This window comes from Diadema antillarum, unplaced genomic scaffold (genome assembly GCF_040938485.1).
Source record: "Diadema antillarum isolate AM-2024a unplaced genomic scaffold, OU_Dant_1.0 seq00000080_RagTag, whole genome shotgun sequence".
Taxonomy (NCBI): domain Eukaryota; kingdom Metazoa; phylum Echinodermata; class Echinoidea; order Diadematoida; family Diadematidae; genus Diadema; species Diadema antillarum.
In genome coordinates, this window is record NW_027271173.1 from 86791 (window position 1) to 108755 (window position 21965).

General features: G+C 35.0%; 2 long non-coding RNA genes across 2 annotated transcripts in view; both read left to right on the forward strand.

The window, feature by feature from the left end:
- The window catches only part of LOC139726182 (uncharacterized), a 72876-nt gene extending 68717 nt beyond the window's left edge, over positions 1-4159 (forward strand). The window contains exons 5-7 of the long non-coding RNA XR_011710589.1: positions 515-535; positions 1550-1570; positions 3435-4159. This is a non-coding gene — a long non-coding RNA (uncharacterized lncRNA). The remainder of the gene's footprint in view (positions 1-514; positions 536-1549; positions 1571-3434) is intronic.
- Positions 4160-5991: 1832 nt separating this feature from the next.
- Positions 5992-20338, forward strand: LOC139726183 (uncharacterized). The gene is made up of 4 exons (XR_011710590.1): positions 5992-6617; positions 9741-9794; positions 11457-11516; positions 20293-20338. It is a non-coding gene; the product is annotated as an uncharacterized lncRNA (long non-coding RNA).
- Positions 20339-21965: the final 1627 nt, after the last annotated feature.

The window sequence follows — 21965 nt, forward strand, 5'->3', positions numbered from 1 at the left end:
GTCATTTGCTTTACTACCAAAAGCAAAGAACTTGCAGGTCATATAAAGATATTAATTTGATGATACAGTGTACCTCTCCTCGGAGGACAGTGTATTGGCGTACTACTGAGCAGAATCATGGCAAACGGCCTCATTGAGTGACACGTCCTGAGCGTTACACATTACAAGAACTACTTCAGAGTGAAACAGCCATCAAAGAGACAGCTAATTAGTAGGGTCCATGGCTGCCATGCCAGGAGTTTGGTTGCATCTTATTGGTCGTAACTTTAAAATCTTCCCCACAAATTTTCAGTAAACTGTGGCATTTGTTTCTCTCATTAAAATGCAGCTTCCCTCCTCCCCCCGCCCTATTTCAGTTTTCCTGCGAGAAGAGTATATATACCAGAGATATGTCTGATATATATATATATATTTCAAGTTTTATTGTGTACAGCTTATTTTTTTTTTTTATTTCCTGCTTGTAACTTGTATTTCTCTTTTGTTTATATTCATTTCTCCACTCATTGTGACATAGTAACAGCGGGACAGACAACAGGTAAGAAACTAGTCAACTAATTATTCTGAAAAGTGCCATTTCACATTCTGTCCAAATGGACTTTGTTACATAGAGGAAGATCATGAACATTTGCACAATGTTTTTGTCAGTTATATTTTACATTATTACATGTACAATTTTTGTTCTTTTCTTCTTTTTTTTTTTGTTATGGTAGTGGAGGGCAAATTTCTGTATTCATGTTAACAGACATTAAAGTACCTTGTATCCTTGGATAGAATGGTTACGTTTTTTTCCCCAAAATCAAATAATTTGAATGTTGAATACCAGAGTTTTAAAGTTTCACATATTTTTCCTGGCTGCCGATATTTGCAACTGCAAACACATTATGATCTCACAACTATCCCATCAATCTGAATTCTCTGCTGAAAATCATCTATCAAATAACTTTAAAAATAAAAATCAACAACTTAGCAGTGACAACTTCTCTTCCCCCCCCCCCCCCCCAAAAAAAAAAGGAAAAAAAGAAAGAAGAAATATTGTTGCAAGGTTTTTCAAGACTACAGTGATCAGATGCAAAAGATAGAACCTATGAATGATATCAAGAACTGATTATTTTATTTAAATAACTTAATATATTTGATTCATTGGGAGATTTGTAAGTGGATAGTGTCATTATTATGCCCTTTATGTTGCATATATATGTATATGTGATGACTAGTTATAACACTGCTTTATGACCAGATGGAAAGCTTTAGAATTCAAAATCTTTCCAATGTCATATTTTGATAAGATTATTTTCATTCTGCTCAACTTGAATATTCATCAATACTAACTTTAAATTGTAGTCATTGACATTAAATTGCAGTCAAAAGTATATGACATATAGTTACATCAGTGTCTGCTTGCAGTTCTCTTATTATCAGTGAAACAAACACAAATGCACATCAATGTGTCATTCAGATTCTTCATGCTTATAGCTTTGCTTTTGCTTCTTTCACTTGCATTTATCTTTCTCTTGTGTTTATTTTGTTCTTCAATTGCATCATAACACAGTGACAGATGGACCAACAACAGGTAAGAAACTAGCGAACTAATTATCCTGAAAGAGCCATTCAACAAGTGGTTATGGTTTCATCAAAATCAGATATTAGAATATGGCATCACAGAATTCTAAAGTTTCACATGTTTTTCCTAGCAATTCGATATTTGCAACCACACCCACATATCGCCTCACAAATATCCCATTCATTTGTCCTGAAAATTATCACTCAACACCCTCCAGTCTGTTTTCCTTAAAAGAACAACAACAAACAAACAAAAGCAAAAAAACATTGTTTAATTTTTTATTAAAGGAAACCAAAACCCAACAAGAAATGTGGATTGAGTGAAAGCAGCAACATAGAACACATCAGTGAAAGTTTGAGGAAAATTGGACAATTTATGTAAAAGTTATGAAGATTTGGTGTTGGAACCGCTGGATGAGGAGACTACTAGGGTTCATGACGTCATGTGTGGACAACAATATAAAGAAGATATAGAAGGAATTCCACAAGAATTCATTTTTCATGAAAATTACACATTCCATCAACTTGATGCTAACATAATATGTAAAGGGTAGTAATTATTCCCCGTGCTTTCTGAATGCGGTTCTTCAAGTGCTTTTTCATTATGCCAGAAAAGTGAAATCATGTTTAATTTTCCTTAATTATACCCCCGCCAAACAAAGTTTGAAGGGGGTATATAGTTTTGAATTTGTTGCCATCAAAAATGTTGACAGATAACAAGTTAAAATGGACCTCACACACATGGTCATATTGATAACAAATGTGTTTTTTTATTGCATGTAGCTTGGAAAACAGATACCCCCCCCCAAAAAAAAAAAACCCCAATATATATATCTATATCTATATATATATATATATATATATATATATATATATATATAAGTATTGGAACAAGTTCACTCGGTTGACAGCAGGTTCATCCGTATTTTATTGCTACTCAGAGTTTCATGCCACCTCCATGAGGGGCAATCATCAGGCAATGATTAAATACATCCCAGAAATGCATTTGGATTGAATTAACGCATTTTTAACGCACTGGTCACTATAGTCAGGCGCGTATAGTTTGTTTTGTTTTGTTTTTGTTTCGGTATCACGCGCTAAAAATGCGTTAATTCAATCCATATGCATTACTGGGATGTATTTAATCATTGCCTGATGATTGCACCTCATGGAGGTTGCATGAAACTCAGAGTTGCAATAAATACTGATGAACCTGCAGTCAACCGAGTGAACTTGTTCCAATACTTCTGTCTAAAGCTCTTCCTTTGAGGATATCAAGTACTCTTCATAGAAGGATAGAATCACCAAGTGTGTATATATGTATATATATATGTATAACTGTAAGCATAGTTGCCTAGTCAGTGCTGTTTCTCTGCCACCAGTGGAAAGTGGTGACTTTATATTTGGTTTTATTTTTGAAATTAAAAAATTATATGAATAGATTATGCCATGAAGCATGATATTTTAGTGACATGAAATTTTCGCGAATTGGAGCCGATGGCCTTTTTCATGGCATAAAATTTTCACTAAGTGCTTCTGGCATTCAATGCACATAGTGGTGACTTTATAATTGATTTTATTCTTAAAAATTATATGAATAGATTATACCGTAAAGCATGATATTTTAGTGACATGAAATTTTGGCGAATTGGAGCGGATAGCCTTTTTCATGGCATCAAATTTTCACAAAATGCCTCTGGCATTCAATGCACATAGTGTAGACAAGAGCCTACGCGTGCATTTTAATTTCGCGAATCTTGGCTCTCGTGAAATTCGCAAAATTAAAATGCACGTGAACATTCCTCGTTTCACAGTAGTCTTCTTTGATAATGTGAGTTGTTCTCTCATTGTTATCCAATCTTGTGGTTCTTCAGCTACCACCATGGTGACGACAGCTGTGACAACCCAGCCACCAACAACAACTCCAGGTTAGAGAGATCACAAACTTACGTTTTCCTGACTCCTTCAAGTCATGCATTCATCCAAATATTGTTTCTGTTCCCATGACAACAAGATGCTCGTTTTTTTGTTGTTGTTAGTGTTGCATGTGACATGAAGACAATGACTTAAACCATCTCCCATCTTCTTATGTAGATGTAGCCCTCGGGTGTTCGTTTGTGTTTGCTTGTTTTTCTATCTGATGATTGAGTGCAAAGTGTGACTGGTCCTGCATTGTGCACCTTGTTGATTTTAGGTGTGTGTAAAATTGTTAATGTTTTAGATTCTCTACCATTTCTTCTTTCGCAATTTTCTGCATACTACAAACCTAGTTCCTGCCCTCTATCCACTAGTCTGTCCCCATACTGTGTCTTTTGTTGTACAATTCTGACTTGAGTCTTTTGTCATTCTTAGCAGCTGTCTTTTTTCCCCCAAACTGTGCGTTACGATTTTGCAATTCTTTGTTCTATTTAAAGATATCATGATGCTACATTAGTTTTAAAAAAAATCTACTTATCTGTATTTTTAGAATGTTTTTTAAAAAATATGGTAACTTCTAATGTTATCTACCATTGCCATTTCATACAATGTTGTATTTGTGGTATGGTATGAACTACTCGGCAAGTTTTTGAGACAATCAATGTAAATGCTGCCAAAAATGTGTGTGTATGTGTGTGTGTGTGTGTGTGTGTGTGTATGTGGTTTTTTTCTTCTTCAAATTTTAGTGTTTCACACACAAGATATATATCTTGTAGTGTCTCGTGAAATATATCTTAATTTGAATTCTTTATGCAATTATTTGACAGGGTTCATTGCAGTCGAGTCAAAATATGCCATTCATGTGTGTGAATGCTGTCTGTAGCATTGAATCCTGAGTGTTGACTGCCATTTTGTCTGTCACATATACACTTGCAAAATCGAATTCCTTGGCTGAGTAACTCTAAGATTGAAGCATGTTTCATTCTCGTCCTCACAATACATCCATCCATATTAACGAAGCGAGTTAATTACGGTGGTAATAATAATCATTTCCAAAGAGACAACTCAACGGATGAGCCATAGTTGCTTACACTTTGCAAAACCATATCTATTCATGGTAAGCATGGATTATGAAAGTGACTATAAAAGTGATTAAAAGTGATTATCTTGGATCGTAAAAGTGATGTCAGTTTTATTGAGCATTGGCTGAATTTGTTGCAAAGTGTTTGCAGCTTATTTGCATAGCAGAATATTGAGGTGACTTGAGGCAAAATTCATGATGATCCCACAGAAGGACAAAAACGGCAATATCGAAGAACATCACTTTTATTCTTCTTTTTTAAAGATTTAGTCAGAATTAGAAAGAAGATCTCAATATGAGTATAAATATTGATTTTTATTCTGAGATCAATGTAAGGAATGACTGAATCACTGCTCTAGCAATGCCAAATACTGTAGATGAGAGATTAAGACCACAGAGTTAACAATTGTGTAACTCAGTGACTAGAGCTTAAGATTGAGATTGATCATAAGTCTGTTTCCTAAAGGTACTTACGCTTGATTTTTAGCAGTTTTTTTTTTCAGATTGAGTATAACTTTTATGCAATATCTTCTGATCAATCTTAAGATCAATTTGTATTAAAAACAGGCCATAATGCCCAAAAAAAAGAAAAAAAAAGATGAGAGATTAAGACCAAGGGCAAAGTTGATCTGGATGCTAGTGATAAAATCCAAGGTATAAACAGATAAGTGACAGTTCAAATGAAGAGTTTGTTCGCAAAAACCGATAAGTCCATTTTTGAAGATTTTGAAGTACAGTCTCTGTCATAAAGTACAAAATAATACCCTTTAAATGATATATTGGTCACTACATATTAAGGTACATTTTTGAAGTTATGGTCAAAAGAAGTAAAAATTTTCTTATTATTCTCTTTATCTTTCTTGACCTTTAATCACAAATATCTCCATTTGGCAAATATGGACTTATCGGTTTTTGCGAACAAACTTTTCAAATGCAACACTTGAAGAAGAGATACAGTACACATCACATAGAGCAGGTGATTGCTGTACATTTCATCTGCCATTCTTTATTGGTCATGTGACTATCTCGTCGCACATGCATAATTTTAGGTCTTTTTTTTTTGTGTTTTGTTTGGAGATAGTCTATGATGTATTTTTGATGCGACGGTATGCATGAGTACTAAGTAGCAGAAGGAGTCAACTTTGTATGTCTTCATTGTTTAATTGTAATTTCAAGAAGAGTCATGGGGGGGGGGGGACGGGAAGGTCTTTCATGATGCGATATAAAGAGCTGTCTATGCAGAAGATGAGGATCTCATGGGTGACATTAAAGGGATAGTACAGTTTCGGTTGAGATGGGGCTGTAGGTTTCCAACATTTTTTTGATGATGATATTTGAGATAATGAAAAAAAAAAAGATGATGAAAGAGGGTATACAATTCTAAAGAGGAATTCAAAGTTTATTTGATAAAAATTGATTTTGAAATGGCTGAGATATTCAAAACAGAGCAATCCTAATAAAAGGTGGGACCCACCTTTTATGAAGATCTCTTTGTTTTACTTTGTTTTGTGATATCTCAGCCATTTCATAGCCCATTTTCATCAAATAAACTTTGAATGCCTCTTTTAATAGGAGTGTATGCTCTTTAACATTTCATGAAGTGGTTTCTAAGTGTGTTGGAAAAAGTTCAAAGCTGAATCCTTACCTCAACCCATACTATACCATCCCTATAAAGTCACATGGTCAAGGCAACTGTCCTTTTTTCTAGGTGCTCAGTTAGCAGCATGTGATGACTTTAATGCCGTACCAACATTCAGCTGGTTCTGACTTCATACAAATTCAAGATTCCGTGCTGACATGGCATAAAGATATTACCCATCATGCAGTGGGTGATGCCGTGCTGTTGTGTTATGTAATGTCTGTGTTGTATTGTCTACTTTTCCAAATCAACTGATGCAATGTAACATCGAACGCTAAACATGTTAAAAACAATGCTTTGGCATACCCATCTGTCACCTACCACCTCCACAAAAAAAATATCTCGTAGCAGGACTTGACGCAATCTCTACCGATGGCTCTTTTACCATGGTAACGATGGAGACAGACGGCACAACAGATGGTAGGCAATGGTTTTTACAATGGTTTTGTGCACCCCTTTTCCCACACAGCATACAACCCTGTCATGCATACTGTCTGGCATTTACTGAGAAACTTATAATAATGGGTTGCATGTATCTGGTTTGATACAGGCAACTCTTTCAGTTGTTTTGGTAGGTTTGGGAATTTGCATTTACTATTTGATAAATCTGAACTCAGCATCAGTACCATTTACTTCATAATCAAACATTCAAATTCATGATTTCATGTGTGACAAATACTTATGTATGTTTGTTGACCATTCAACAAGAAAGACTTATTCATTTTCTTTTAATTGCATTCCAAGAGAATGATGAAAGAGAATTTACGACAAAGAAAAATTAATTTTGATCAGAAAGTTATGATTAAATCAAACAAATCTCACACGCCCTGAGAATAAAGTTAGAGAACTTTGTAAATCTGGAGAAAAAAAGTGATTTCAGCATGACACAAGGTAGAGGATCAGTGAAAAGTAAAAGTTGAATAATCTTCTTCTATTTTGATTTGAGATTACTTGGTTATGAATGGGTGAAGTTTATGTAATGCAGGAATCTGAATATGGACTGTTCAGTTATCATGCTTTCTGAATGGAACTGAGTCATACACTCTTACTCGAGGCTCAAAGTTTTGGACAGGTTTAGCACTTCATTTCTTTTCTTTTTTTTTTGCATTTAGGAGATTTTAAACTTTGTGAATCCAAGACACACCATAAAAACTACTGTATTCACTGGCGATAGTAGGGTGCACTGTTTTTAACAGAAATACAGCAGTAAATTGGGGATGCAGTCTATTGTCTGTGCAGCACCACAACCAATTAAATCACAGGAGTCTTTCCAACCAACTTATCTAACACACATAACCATTTATGGGACTATGCAACATGCCAATGAGAAACTCTAATGAATTATCAGATTAATCTTCACCTGTTGAGGACAAGCTGATTTTGCTATAACACACATTTCCCCGAGACACCAGTCCGAGTATATTCACGATTAGTCTTCTATGGGTTAATACAGACAATGCTACACTCCACAATGAGATGACAACATAACTGCTGTCAGCAGCTGTTAATTGCTGTTGTTATCATATCGATTTTGAGGAGATTAAACAAAATCTTAAATGCAAAGCATAGCGAGAACCAGTAAGTTGGCATAGCAGTGATATGTTCGCATGCATTTTTTTCCCACACAAGGTTATTCTCAAATTTGATACATAAACATTTGGGCACACACACTCAATCTTCAAAATCACAATATAGAGCTTTGCTGATCTGTAAAAGGCAAAATGAAGCAAACACAAAGAATATTTATCAACATGCAGAAACATAGAGAAATTCAAAAGAAGTTTCTTTAATATCAAAATTCGCAAAAATGATGAAAGTTTACATCGGAATAAAATCCTACTGCGTGTCAGTTTGTTTGTTTGTCTTTGCCAAAATCGGGATGCACCTTATACAGCACTGAAACCTTATTGCTGGCGAATGCTGTACAAAGTTCAAACATTCAATTCAAATTATCATTTCCATGTCTGTTTTCCATGAAATTAATGTGTGAAATCACATGAAATGACTGCTAAATTGCATAATCACATACTCCATGCATCTGTAAAGTACTGTATACGCCAAATATTTTTGTGAGGTTTATATTTTTGCAAATTTGGCGAGTCAGGTGCAATTCGCAAATTTAAAGACACACAAAAATATTGACTCTGATCATGGAATGAATGTGATGTGCACGCATACAGTTCTCCATTCAGAACTGTACTTCATGATTGCGAATTTAACCACTCGTGAAAACGTCGGGAAGTCCTGATTCACAAAAATTTGGACTCGCTATTAAAATATATGGTGTATACAGTACTCCTTACATGCCCCTGTCCATGCCCATTTGCCACCTGTACCGTTAAGCCTGTCCTTGCCAGATGTGACTGTTGTGCCTGCAATTTCTGTTGTACTGTAAAATAACAGTCATCAGAAGGTTAATATTGACAGTAAAAATATGTCATGACGAGTAATGGTGTTATATGTCTTCATGATTATACACACAATATCTATATCAAAATATACTGTTTCAAAAGTGCATCATATGAATATGATTACTGTAAAACCAGAAATGTTCACATGCATTTTAATTTTACAAATATCGTGGTAGTCAAGATTCACAAAGTTTTAATGCATGAGAAAGATCTTGCCTGCACTGTGAATGCATTGAATGCCTGTGCCAATTCACAAAATTTCATCCCCCAAAAAGGGCCCTCAGTTCCAATTTGCGAAAAATTTCATGCCGCGAATATTTCTGGTTTTACAGGTTTTGCTCTTTTTACGCCAGCCAAGATTTTGTGGGAAATTAAATCTCAGAGTAAGCATGCATTAATAAGCAACTATAGTATATGTCCTAATTACTCATTAAAGATCAGACGGCATAATAAGCTAGTTCGGAGATAGCTCATGTGCACATGGGTGCAAATGACCTTTCCTTTTTCTCCGTTGGTAAGGCACTTCACTCAATTCAAAGCGACATAATGCAGCAGCTTGCCCAACATAGCAATTTATGGAACTCATGTTCTTTACAAAGAATGAACCTGTGTAAATGAAATGACCATAATGGTTCGTCAGTCAACACTTTTGGAAGCATCTATTTCAGTTTGCTGTTTTGAATACATTAAAAAACTTTTTCTTTTAACTTTGCCAAATACCAGGCTTGCTGTCAGGTGGATGTACTGGCAGGCACCATTTATAAGGATTCCGTGAATAATCATAGCATTACAGATGCTTATCTCAGTGAAATCAAAAACCAACCTGTCTCTTGGAACGAATGACCTTTTTCTGCTCATGCTCAAACTGGAACCCTGAACTGGCTTATTTCATCAGTATACAAACTCAAGAGTTTTCACTCTAGCAGAGATCAGTTAAGGCTGACATATGAAAAGAATTAATTAAATGAATGACTCTGTGTCCTTTCTATGTTCACTGCTGTCAATGAAATGGTGTTACAAGTAGTCTCTATGTTTGTTGTCACATCTTTCCCATTAGTCCCACTAATAGGCTTACATGTATGGGTATAGAGTTCTTGTAGTAATTCTATCACTCTCATGACTTGTTTTGTAGTAGACACTACCGAGGTGGCTACCACTCTACAGACAACTGTGATGACGACGCCTGGTAGGCAGTTTTTACTTTTGTGCTTCTTTTCACCTCACATTGTGGGTGTGGTCACAGAATCAATGCTTTCTGTATTTTTTTTTTCCATATGAAAATAATTGCTCACATGCAAAGGATTTGGCATTCATTTCTGCATTGTTGTGCTGTGGGAAAAGCAATATCAACATCACAGAAATGTTCACATCTTTTTGCAGACCATGATGTTGAGTTCATCTGAACTATATGAGCCACGTGGTTAGCTGGGATTTGAATGTATAGATTGTTAGTTAGGAATGGATGAATGTTATGTAGCACACCCTATACTCACACACATTTTAAGAGTGTCTACACACTCTTGGTCACAATTCACAAAGGTATTTTAATCTACTCCATGGATCATTGAACTTCAAATTTCATAAGTGTTTGTGACATCAGACCTGTCATGCAAGCCAAAAGACATCTAGTGGTAACTTTATAAGGGGAAATCCAGTCCAAATATGAGTTAGTCTGATAAGAAAGAGTAAAATCGTACAAGTTCAACGGTAGGGCGTAACAATGCGGATGAAAAATAAGGAAGTTTTTACATTTTGCAGTTTTGCTAATTTTTCAGGAAACAGTTGTTAAATGGTCAATATGAATATGCAAATGGCAAAGTGAATATGTCATCCCCTCACAACTTGCCGTATAGTTTGTAGATGAAATTGTGAAATTTCCCATTTTTCATCCAAATGCAATTATGCCTGAGGCTTAAATCCTGGTATTTGATCACTATTCTGAAGTTATTCAACCAGGAATAACATTGTGTTTTAGACTTCAATGACAGAAATATTGAATTTTCTTCATTTTCTTTGTACATGATCAATGGAAAATTGTGTGCTTACTTATTTGTCATGGTTGGCTCATTCATTTGCATATTCATATCCACTGTATACAAGAACTGTTTTTGCAGAAATATGCAAAACTTCAAAATGTCAGAAGTTCCTTATTTTTTTATCCAATTTCAGTCAAATGCTGAGCCTTACCATTGAAGTTGTAAAATTTTACTCTTTTTAATCAGACTAACTTACATTTGGACTGGATTTCCTCTTTAATAGGGACTACTGATGCTCCCATGTATATCATGCTAGTTGTTGTTGTTGTCTGTTTTTTGTTTGTTTGTTTTTTGACTGTGGACTAAATTTAAACCATTATAATGTGACAAAAACTATCTTTGTGAATTTTGGCTTCCAAAAGTGTCTGTGATGCAGACACATGCATACCTTTCCAGTGGCAGTGCCATGACTCCATCTATTTGCATGAACAAATTATACTGACAAGGGCTACTAAAAAAAAAAAGATGGAATGCCATGGTATATTTTAAGGAACAGCCAGAAATCCTGAAAACTGATTGGCTGTTGCCAAGGTGATGACAACTTTCATACAGGGTTTTTTATTTGTGTGGTTTTTTTTTGGTAGATGTCACTGCTGGCTCCCAGCTCTTTTATAACAAACGATCCTCGCATATCGTACTTTCCATGCCTTACCTTTCCATGCATCATTTCAAGCCCAAAATGGAATGTTCCCTTTTCCACTTTTCACAGAGTCATGCATGCCCATTGTCCTTTTCACTTACTCTTTAAATTGTGCAAGACAATTTTTCCCCTTTTGCCACCCCAAACTGTATAATACCACTCTTTTATCCAGACACTTCTTATATCACAGAGATACTTACGACTTTGATATTGGAAACCGCCAGTGATGGGGGTAATAATGCAATCTTTATTCTGTTTCTTGCTCCTATGTACTATATCTTTTGTTTGTTTTTTTGTTTTTTGTTGTTGTTTTTTTTTTTTTGCATTGCCACTGTCACAGTATGACAGTATGGTGTATATAAGAGAATACATTAACTTGATTACTGTCTGTTGAGAGTGGTATGGGTGTCAGTAAATGTTAAAAAAAAATAATCCATGGAGCCTTATATGACCTTCTGCTGCTGAAGTGACAGTGAGCATTCTGTTGTCCCTTTGTTTCAGTTTTCAATGCTGCAACTGATGAAAAATTTTGTAATAAGATATATTCAGGCATAGAATGCATGAATTGAATTAGGTGCAAAGTGTATCTAACCTGCTGTTGACAGGTCAATTTTGTCACCATTTTTTGTATGTTGGAAAGAAAATCTGTGGAGACTTATGACCTTCTGCTGCTTCAGTGAGAATAAGCATTTTGCTTTATTTGTTTCAGTTCTCAATGCTGCAATTTGAATATGTTTATAATGATGTCATTATATATTATTACATTATTGTTATTGTCATTATTATTGTATTTGATGACATAGTGTGTGAGAAGTACGGTACTAGGCTGTGAAAATCACAATGCAGGCTACAGCAATTTTTATTTCATTATTTTTCATTATGCTTCCATTTCTGTTTAAATAATAAATTTAATTCTTGGAGAGTTAAATATGTTTTCCTGCACATTGTCCACTCTTCCCCAATGGTCGATGAACGGGCCAAAGTGCATTGACCTTTTGATGATTTTTTTTTTCCAGAAGAAGGATAAATTACGTTAATTACTGCTTGCTTTCAAAACACAATGAGAGAGTGCTGTGATTTTTGTGTGTAAAATAGCTTTCCCCATTCTCTGCTATTATGCAATCTTTTCATTAAACATTTGTTACACAATGATTTGTTACCAGCTGATGAGATGGTTTGGTGTAATAATGTCAGAGGTAAAAAAGTCAGAAGTAAAAATGTCAGAGGTAAAAATGTCAGAGGTAAAAGTGTCAGAGGTAAAAATGTCAGAGGTAAAAAGGACAGAGGTAAAAATTTCAGAAGTAAAAATTGTCAGAGGTAAAAAATGTCAGAGGTAAAAATGTCATGAGTGAATATGTCAGAGGTAAAAATGTCAGAGGTATTTATGTCAGAGGTGAAAATGTCTGAGGTAAAACATCTTCACTTTTTTTTCTAGGAAACAATACACACATGAAAATCTTATATATACTATGGAGATTTTGGTAAAATGTTATCAAAAAAAAAAAAAAGATACCAAAGACCCCCATTACATATATGCAGATGATATGGCATAATGTTTGGATTTTAAAGTTTAAAAACAACTTTCAGGGTATTTTATTCCAGTATTAAAAGAAGCTCCATTATCAGATGATTTTTTTTTTTAATGGTGAAAACAGAAAGAATATTAATGATGTGAAATATCACAGAACAGATAAAAATTGTTCGTCTATTGCTGATCCCACTTTCCCATATTACTTTCATAATTGATGTTGTTGCCTGGCAACATGGCATTAATATGAGAAATGTGCTCCTTTTTCAACAAATATATGTACATGTATATATGTGAATATATATGTAACAGCATACATCAACAGCAGTACATCTCATCACTACATCAAAGCTTTCACATACATTGACAAAGTTAATCATTATCCTGCATCAAATCAATTTCTATATCAAGGCTGTCATACATATTCATATCTTGTGATTACTGGAACAGGCAACAGCTGCCCAGTCCATTTCATACATACAACTGTATATACACTGTATATGCATGAGTTAATTTAAGATTCATATTTGGGAAGGATTTGACATAAGATCTTGTCTATGATATTCCCTGAAATGACTTCAAGAAAAAAGGGGATTGTGTGTATGGCCTAGAGTATGTGTGGATCCGTGCTCTGTGCAAGAGGGAAACCTGTCTGGAATCTCTCTTTGTTATAATATTGTCCCTGGGCTGAAAAGACCTCATATCTCAGCAACCATGAATTTTCTTACAAGCAAAAAAACAAACAAACAAACAAACAAGCAAGCAAACAAAAAACAAAAAACAAAAACAAACCTTGTTCATTTCTGCAACATAGAAAAAAAAACTAAAATCAGTTTTGACTTCAAATACAATGGAGAAACATCATGTTGGACTGCAGTAATGATAATGTATTGTAAAAATACTGACTCTCATTTTTATTCAAATATACCAATTGAGATATGAGGTCTTCTCAATCCATGGATAATATACTCCTTTGAAAATGACTGAAATAACTTTAGTAGTGTATAAATGCAATTTGAATGTTTTGCTTTTTTTCTTGAGGAGCAAAGTCTTTCTGATTTGGAAAATATGTTGCATGGCTGAAATTGTGTGATGCAATACACTTTTTAGGTAAGACAGAGTAACATGTCACATACCCGTATGAATCTTCCATGTGTGATATACGAAACAAACAATTGCATTTATTGCATTCAGTATGTATTTTGTTTGTTTGTATATGCTTATTTGTTAACCTGGAGAGTTCTGTGCACACATATTGTATACAGCTTATGATAATATAATGTGTTTACATTCATTTTGTATTTTCCTCCTCAAACTGCTGGGAACAAAGTCTCTTGTTACAGCAAAAAAAAAAAAAAAAAAATGCTCTTTGATTTGTTGAATGCTGAAGTTATGACATAATGTGGCATTATGTGTTCCTGTGTATGAATGTGATATGATGGAATCAAATCAAAATATGAATTCAAACTTGGCTATGGTGGATACATGTTTGAAGCAATATGGCTCCACCTGAGTACATTTTTCTTATTTTTGATTTAGTTTGCTATGGGTTCGCTTCAACAACACGTGTTAAATGATTGGATGTCTGTTTCCCTCTTACTGTGTTGTCAAGCTTGTTTGTGTATAATTGTTTTGTTTTGTTTTATTTTGTTTTGTTTTGTTTTGTTTTTGCGTACATACATGCTCTGCCATGAGAGGTGGTGCATTGTGGGTAAAGAAAAGGTGTGACTTTTGACTGATATGTGTTTGCTGACATTTTTGAGGTTATTTTAATGAAACTAGAAGCTGCCTCCTTGAGCAAATAGTTGAAAGCTTCAGACTAAAAATATGTGCCAGCTCTGATGACGTGGACAGTGTGAAGCCTATTTGCTGCCATCACATTTTGTAGTAATTAATTAATTAATCAATTGATTAATTACTTTGTTTTTCTTCAAATATACATATATGTCTCTGTACAGTAAATGTTTCTGTTGATGATTGATGATGAAGTCGACTTTGTGCTGTCATAAATGTCCCTCATAACACTGTCACTGCTTGCACTATCTTATGCAACATTTTTTTCCTGCATCAATGCAGATCCATATTTTGCATGCATATAACAATTCCACACACCTTTATGCTACACATCTAACATTCATATACCCTTTACTTAGAGATATAAGCTGTCTAATTTTTCATTGTGCTTTGAATTTGCTTTCCATCTAATTCATTGTAGCTTGAATGATTTCATGTGCTGTTTACATAACAAATCAAAAAAATAATGCTTGTTGCTTGCAAACTTGAGCATGATTTAATTTTTTCCCCATTGCATGGTGCAGTAGCTTCTGACCCCCAAGAGACTATGTCTACCCCTACCGTAGTTGTGACAGACCCCCCGTCACACAGCGTGACGGAAATTGTAACAGACATGGTGACAGAAATTGCTACCGAGACGGTTCCTGTGGTGGGTAGGTGCCTTGATTAATTTTACCATTACTATTTGGTAAGCTGTTTGTACACGAAGTCAATGACATTTTGACATGGCGAGAAAAAAAAAGGTTAACAAAATGCTTTATTCCATCCCCACACTACAAGACCCCTCCCCTCCCTGTACCCACCCCATTTAATCCCCTCACATTTTTTTTCATCATTTAATTTGATTTGTAAATAGTCCAAGGTCATCAATCAATTGTGAGTTGATTTTTGTCCATCACCCTAGATAATACTCTATAGTTCTATTCACATGACGTTTGTAATCTTCAAAGTTTCAGACTTTTGTGAGCAGCTGGTAGTTTGAAACTGCCAAAGTATGACATGCATCCACATGACACCCTATCTTTAAAATTAGTTATTTTGGAGGAGAGCCCCACTAAATGATTAAACCGCAGAATTTGAAGGAATACATACATTCAGTCCTAGCGATAAACCCTGATAATTTGCAGTGATAAAGTGGTGTACAACCTGCACTAGGGGTTAACATGAAAGCTATGAGGGCATGGGGTTCATCAAGGGGAGGTCACTAACTTTTTAAAGAAATAAAAATGGTAAGATTTCTGTCAATGTATATAGACTTTATAAAAGCAAATTCTTGTCATCTCCAGATGAGACCAGTTAACTCAATGCCCCTTTGCTTCCAACCTAATAAACAATTGAACATCAAACATGCTGTGATACAAATCTTCAAGTGCCAAATAAAAAATGTCATCCTATTTTTATTAACCCTTCAAAAAAAGATTCTAGAAGTAAACAGGGCACGGCTGTTCTATTAAGAAGGACCAGATTTTTGATATTTTGTTCACAAATTCCATTGATTCATCTGTTACTATTGTTTGAATTTGCCAAAGGTGTTCAAAAGAACACATGGGTAGTCAAGGAACATTGCCACTGCGTATGATTGGAGTATTGGTAGTCAAAAGCTGGGCTAAAGCAAATGTTGTCTTGCTGTTGTTGATGCCAATTACATTGAGTGGACTGCAGCTGGTACAAAGTGGGACTGCTTTGCAAGAGATTATGACCACCCTTTGCCACTACTACTGTAAAAGTGGATATTTTCACACGACTGACTTTTTTGCACTCGGCCGGGTAAGAAGAGTTTCGTGTGTTTTTAATTCCGCGAAATCAAGACGTCTACTACTGGAACACATGGCAAGCAAAAATATATGCATGTTTTCATTTTCGCGCTTGTATCTGGTTGCGCGAAATGCATGAAAATATCCACTTTTACAGTACTCTTTATAAGTAAAATAGTGATATTTTGATGTACAACGAACTAGACAGATCACTTTATCTCAATGTGCTAACCTTCAAACACTTAGCTCATGTTTGCAAGTTCATTTTATGAGTTGCCACTTCCGCAAAGTTTTGAAAGTCTCACTTTCTACACTCAATCACGTCATGTGCATTAAAAAAAAAATTATTTTCTGTGACCCTCTTAGAGTGACAATTTGTAAAGATCAATTGTGACAGTGTTGCTTCCAGTATATAGAAATCTGTTCTTGCTGAACGTTAACTGCTTTACTAATACTAAATGCGTTTACTATGCAGCATCTGGAAGCATAGGCTTACTTATAGTTCTTATTATTTAAGCATAAGCGCTTTGATACTGACTGAAAGCAACAATGTACAATTATTTCTTCTTTTTTTAATTGCATAAAAGTTATGATGCACAGAGCTTAGCCTCTGGCTTCTTTGTTTTCAAAGAAAAAATTACTATAAAGCAATTGGCAACTTTTAACAGTTTCTACAGTTACTGTAGTAAGCGATATTTCCCTCCTCTTTTTTGTATGTATTTATGTATGTACAATGTACATGTATGTATGTATATATGTATGTATGTATATATGTATGTATGTATATATGTATGTATGTATGTATGTGAGGGTGTGTGTGTGTGTGCGTGTGTGTGTGTTTGGAGGGTAATTTGAGGTTGCATTGAAGGAGTTCATTCCCACCACATTTTACATTCTCTGCCCGAGTTAAAATCCAAGATGCACGGATGACGACATGCAAAGCGTTGTTTTCTTGCTAGCCAGATATTACCAGATGATGGTGTGTGCAGAGGAGCTTTGCAAAGCTATGCAACTAAAGTGGTATAACATGCAAATGAACTTGGAAATGGAATTGACTTGGAAATACATGCATTTCACTTCCAAGTAAAAAGGTGTACTACTACTAATAACTTCAAGCAATGCTGTGCCAATTCATGTTTGCTTTGCTCGGAAGATACTTGCAATCGTGAAGCTCTTGCATAAAACAAGAAAAGAAAAATTAATCATCCTTCATGAAGCCATAATGCTGAGAGATTAAAAAGAAAAATACTTTCTTACATGCTGCTCATTGAAATTTCTTACAATGAATTGAAAGTATATGTGTTTGTGGAGTTTTATAATGCAGATTGCTTTTGTCATACAAGTATGCAATGTAAGTGTCTTTGTTCATTTGCAAGTGAACTACAGGTATGGCATTTTCAAGGTATATGCATGATGCAACACAAATGTCAATCAAATGTGATGTTTATAGTGCCTGTATTTCTTCATTGGAATCACAGAGTTTCCATGGCATGCTTGTCAAGACATTGAGTTTTGTTGGCTAATGCATGTAAAGATTCCTTGTTTTTCGCTGAAATGTTTCTTGTGATGTATCCTTTGTACAATGTGACAGAGGTAAATTAGGATTCTTGATGAAATTCACCCTTTTTAATCTCAATTTAATTTTGTTTCCTTTTTATGTTATGAAATTGCTGTGAAGTGTTCTCTGTGTATGTGTGTGAGTGTGTGTATGTGTGGATGTGTTATTATCAAGTTTGCGGTTCATACAGGATGTGAACCAACTTTGCGTGCCTCCAGAAGTATTTGATTTTTTTTTTAATATAGAATTTGCTTAGAATGTGCTTTCAAAAGAAACAATGCAGCCATGCATACTTTTCTTCTGCAATGTATGTGTACATGTACCTTCAAATTTCTATGTCAACCTAATCCTCTTTTTGCTACAAGAGTTAAATTATGCTTACCTTTGAGTTTAAAAGATTCATCGGTTTTAACATTAATTTCTACCGTTTATGTGTAGATTTATGTACATGTTTGTTGAAGGTGAAGAAGAACATTGTATCTTAATTTTTCTGGCCTGATATTTTTAACATCATACCAGAAAATTCTCGACTCAAACATAACTTCATCAGTCTATCAAACTGTGAGAGTATATGTAGTCTGTATGTGTTTTCACAGATAGAGAAACTCAATTTTAATTTGAAGCATTTGGTTATGTACTAAATTTTTGACAATGAGATCAAAACCGAAACTGGGATGACAAATAAACTTCTCTGTCATTCTTCGTTCTTTTTTTTTTTCAGAGCTATTTACGCGCAAACGTGAAAGATCTATATTGATGAAAACTAGGGTACTCAATATTCTTTAGTTTCTGTTGAGCAATACATAGCCTTCTATAAGCGAAACCACTCTGGGGCATTATGTACGCACTGGCCATTCTCAGAGGGTACAAGTTCCAAGTCCTCCGGCTAATTGTGTGTCGGAAAAACAATATTGTCGTTCAGCTCACTCTCACCGTGACTGACAAATTGTGAGGAATGAGATGGGTAGACCAAGTCTCAAAGTGCGATTCAACGCCACGTTGGAGTTGGCGGCAGTCAGTTTTATTAGGGAAATCAGACAAACAAAACAGTGGATGGTTCATCACTTTGACTCATGACTTTAAAGAAGAAAGTTAGGGAATAATGTTAAAAAGGGGAAAGTTCATCCTGATATTTTGTGACTTTGTATGAAATCAGAAATAGCACAGAAGCCTGTAAACTCGGTGAATATATATCTATATATATTTTTTTTTGGGGGGGGGGGAGGGAGGGAGAAATGGACACACAAAGAAATTATAAACTGTTTAGTTTTCGAGGTATAGGTTGCAGTTGGTCAATAACACTCTACTTTAATATCAAACATATGATTTTTTAAGTCATTTCTTGTCACAAACCAATGAAAAATTTAAGAGGTACATTACTACCTTTGATAGTAGTATATGTGCAAATGTAGATAAGGCATTGTAATATCACTTTTGTTTGACAAGCTCATTCAAGCTCATTCGTCTGATTATTATGAGCTGCTCCCGTTACGGATTGTAGAGTTTTCTATCGAAAGAGGGCAGCACATTGAATTAAACTGATATTTTTGAGATGGTATAACTTCCAAACAGATCATCTGTTTGGATTTTCCTTAAATTTTCTCTTGAGTGTCTGACAAGTGTCTTTGCATTCACTGAAACTGCTTTTTAACTGCCACTTTAATGAAGCCCTATCTGAAAATATCTTGAAGAAAAACCTGAAAAAGTATATACATATTTTTGAAATAAATTTGTACATAATCAGACAGGCTGTAACATCCATGATATGGCTGTAATTTAACCAAAATAAAAAAAAATAAAGAGATTTCAGGCCATTTGAGTTTTTTGTTACTTGATATGCATTGCAAGATGTATTCACCATACATAGAGATATTCATATAATATGCATTACAAGCAGTGCATTACTATTACCAGGTATTATTGTTAGTAATGTTATAATTGTTACCATCATTGTTACTATCATTAAATACTACTTTTACATTGTACTTCCACTACTGGTACTATTATTATATTTTTTTTCTTTGTAAACATTTAATGAAAAAGGAAATATGGCACAGTACTACAAAGGTACAGGCAGATGCAAACAAGCACCATAAACATGAATTTGTGAAAAGATTACTGTATGCAAAATCATATACAGTGTAGATGAAGCAGCCTTGTAGAAGTAAGAAGAACCTTGACAAAGTTTATATTCCATCCCCGACCTATCCTTTCCTGTTTCCCAGCCTGCCCCCTTGCTTTAATCATAGATAAGCCATAATTTTGCTTGAAGAATGTGAAGTTTCAATCCAATTTTATTTGCTCTTTTTTTTAATGAGAAGCAGTCCTGATTTAACATTGCTCTGTTTTTGGTTCCTTTCTCCGTCTTCGACAGATCCCTGCGATAGTGTTAATTGCCAGAATGAGGGAACGTGTAGTGAAGGAATTTGTACGTGTGTGAACGGCTGGTACGGCACGAACTGCACTGAAGGTGGGATAATGAGACCCTACTGCTACGAGAGTGGTCATACCCTTTCAAAATTCTTGTCATTATTAACTGTCACAAAGGCCATTGCACTGTTAAAGGGAACTCAAACCCAAAGAGAAATGTGGATTGAGTGAAAGCAGCAACATTTAATAGTAGAACAAATGAGTGGGAATTTGAGGAAAATCGGACAATTGATGCAAGAGTTATGAATTTTTAAAGATTTGGTGTTGGAATCGCAGGATGAGGTGACTACTTGAGGTTATGACGTATGAGTGGACGACAATATAAAGAAAACACCACAAATATTCATTTTTTATGAAAATTGCAAATTCCATCAACTTCATATGTATGTTATGGGTAGCTATTGTTCCCCCTGCTTTCTGAAAGCGGCTAGTCAATTGCTAGTGAATTAGAAGTGAATTTTTCTTTGTATTTTCTTTATATTTTTTTATTTTGTTGTCCACTCACATGCATCATAACTTCTAGTAGTCTTCTCATCCACCGCTTTCAACACCAAAACTTTTTAAATTCATAACTTTTGCATCGATTGTCAGATTTTCCTCCAACTTTCACTGACGTGTTCTACTAAAGTTGCTGCTTTCGCTCAATCCCCATTGCTCTTTGGATTTGGGTTCCCTTTAATGAAGCACCTAGCAGCAAGAGGAATACATGTATTTATTTTCCATGGATCAGAGACATTGTAAGTTGTGATGATCATGAAGATGATGGTGATGAAGCTGTTTATTATCATTACTTGTTTTACCATTACTTGCAAAAAATACCATTCCTTTATTATAGAACATTCTCATTATAGAATGCTGAGTGCTCTGTGTGAAGAGAATGTTCTTGATATATAATCTATTGATTTCTGCTGGGGTCAATCAAAAATACTGTTCAGTTATTTTGATCAGTTACCTGTGCATTTAGTCTGAAATCAGCAGATATTTGCATAATGTCGCTGGGGCAACAAGACCTCGTATCTACAAAATGTCAAATGTTCTGGAGAGCCAAAAAACATGGAGGCCAAAGCACTATAGCAAATGGGATAGCCTTTCCTTTGACATGCTGTGGTGGCTTCATTTTTGGAGTAAGACAGTTGGGATTTGGACAGGACATCACTTAATCCATTATTTGACTATTCATCCAAAAAAGTCATTTTCACCAAAATTGCAGATACAAGGTCTTGTCACCCCAGCAACGATAAGTGTAATGGGTTCATATGATGTGGGACTTATGCAGTATATGTAATGAGACTGAGGTACCTCTCCATTGGAAGAATAAATCAAACAAAAGCAAACACTGCAATGACACCAACATATTCGTAAAACACAAACTGCAAGGAGAAAATTCACTCACTTTGTCCTTTTTGGGTCACTAACAAAGCTTCTGCTTATATAAGTAAGTTCATAGAGAAGTTTATGCATCTACGCCCATGATTTTTTATCATCATGGCTACTACCAAAAAACACTGATCAATTCAGTGCTTAATTACGTCAATGTGGGGCAATTTGTCAATCAGTTGCAAAATCTCTTAAATGTTGTCCCCATGTGGAAGAGCTGAAAAGCCTATCTACAAACGA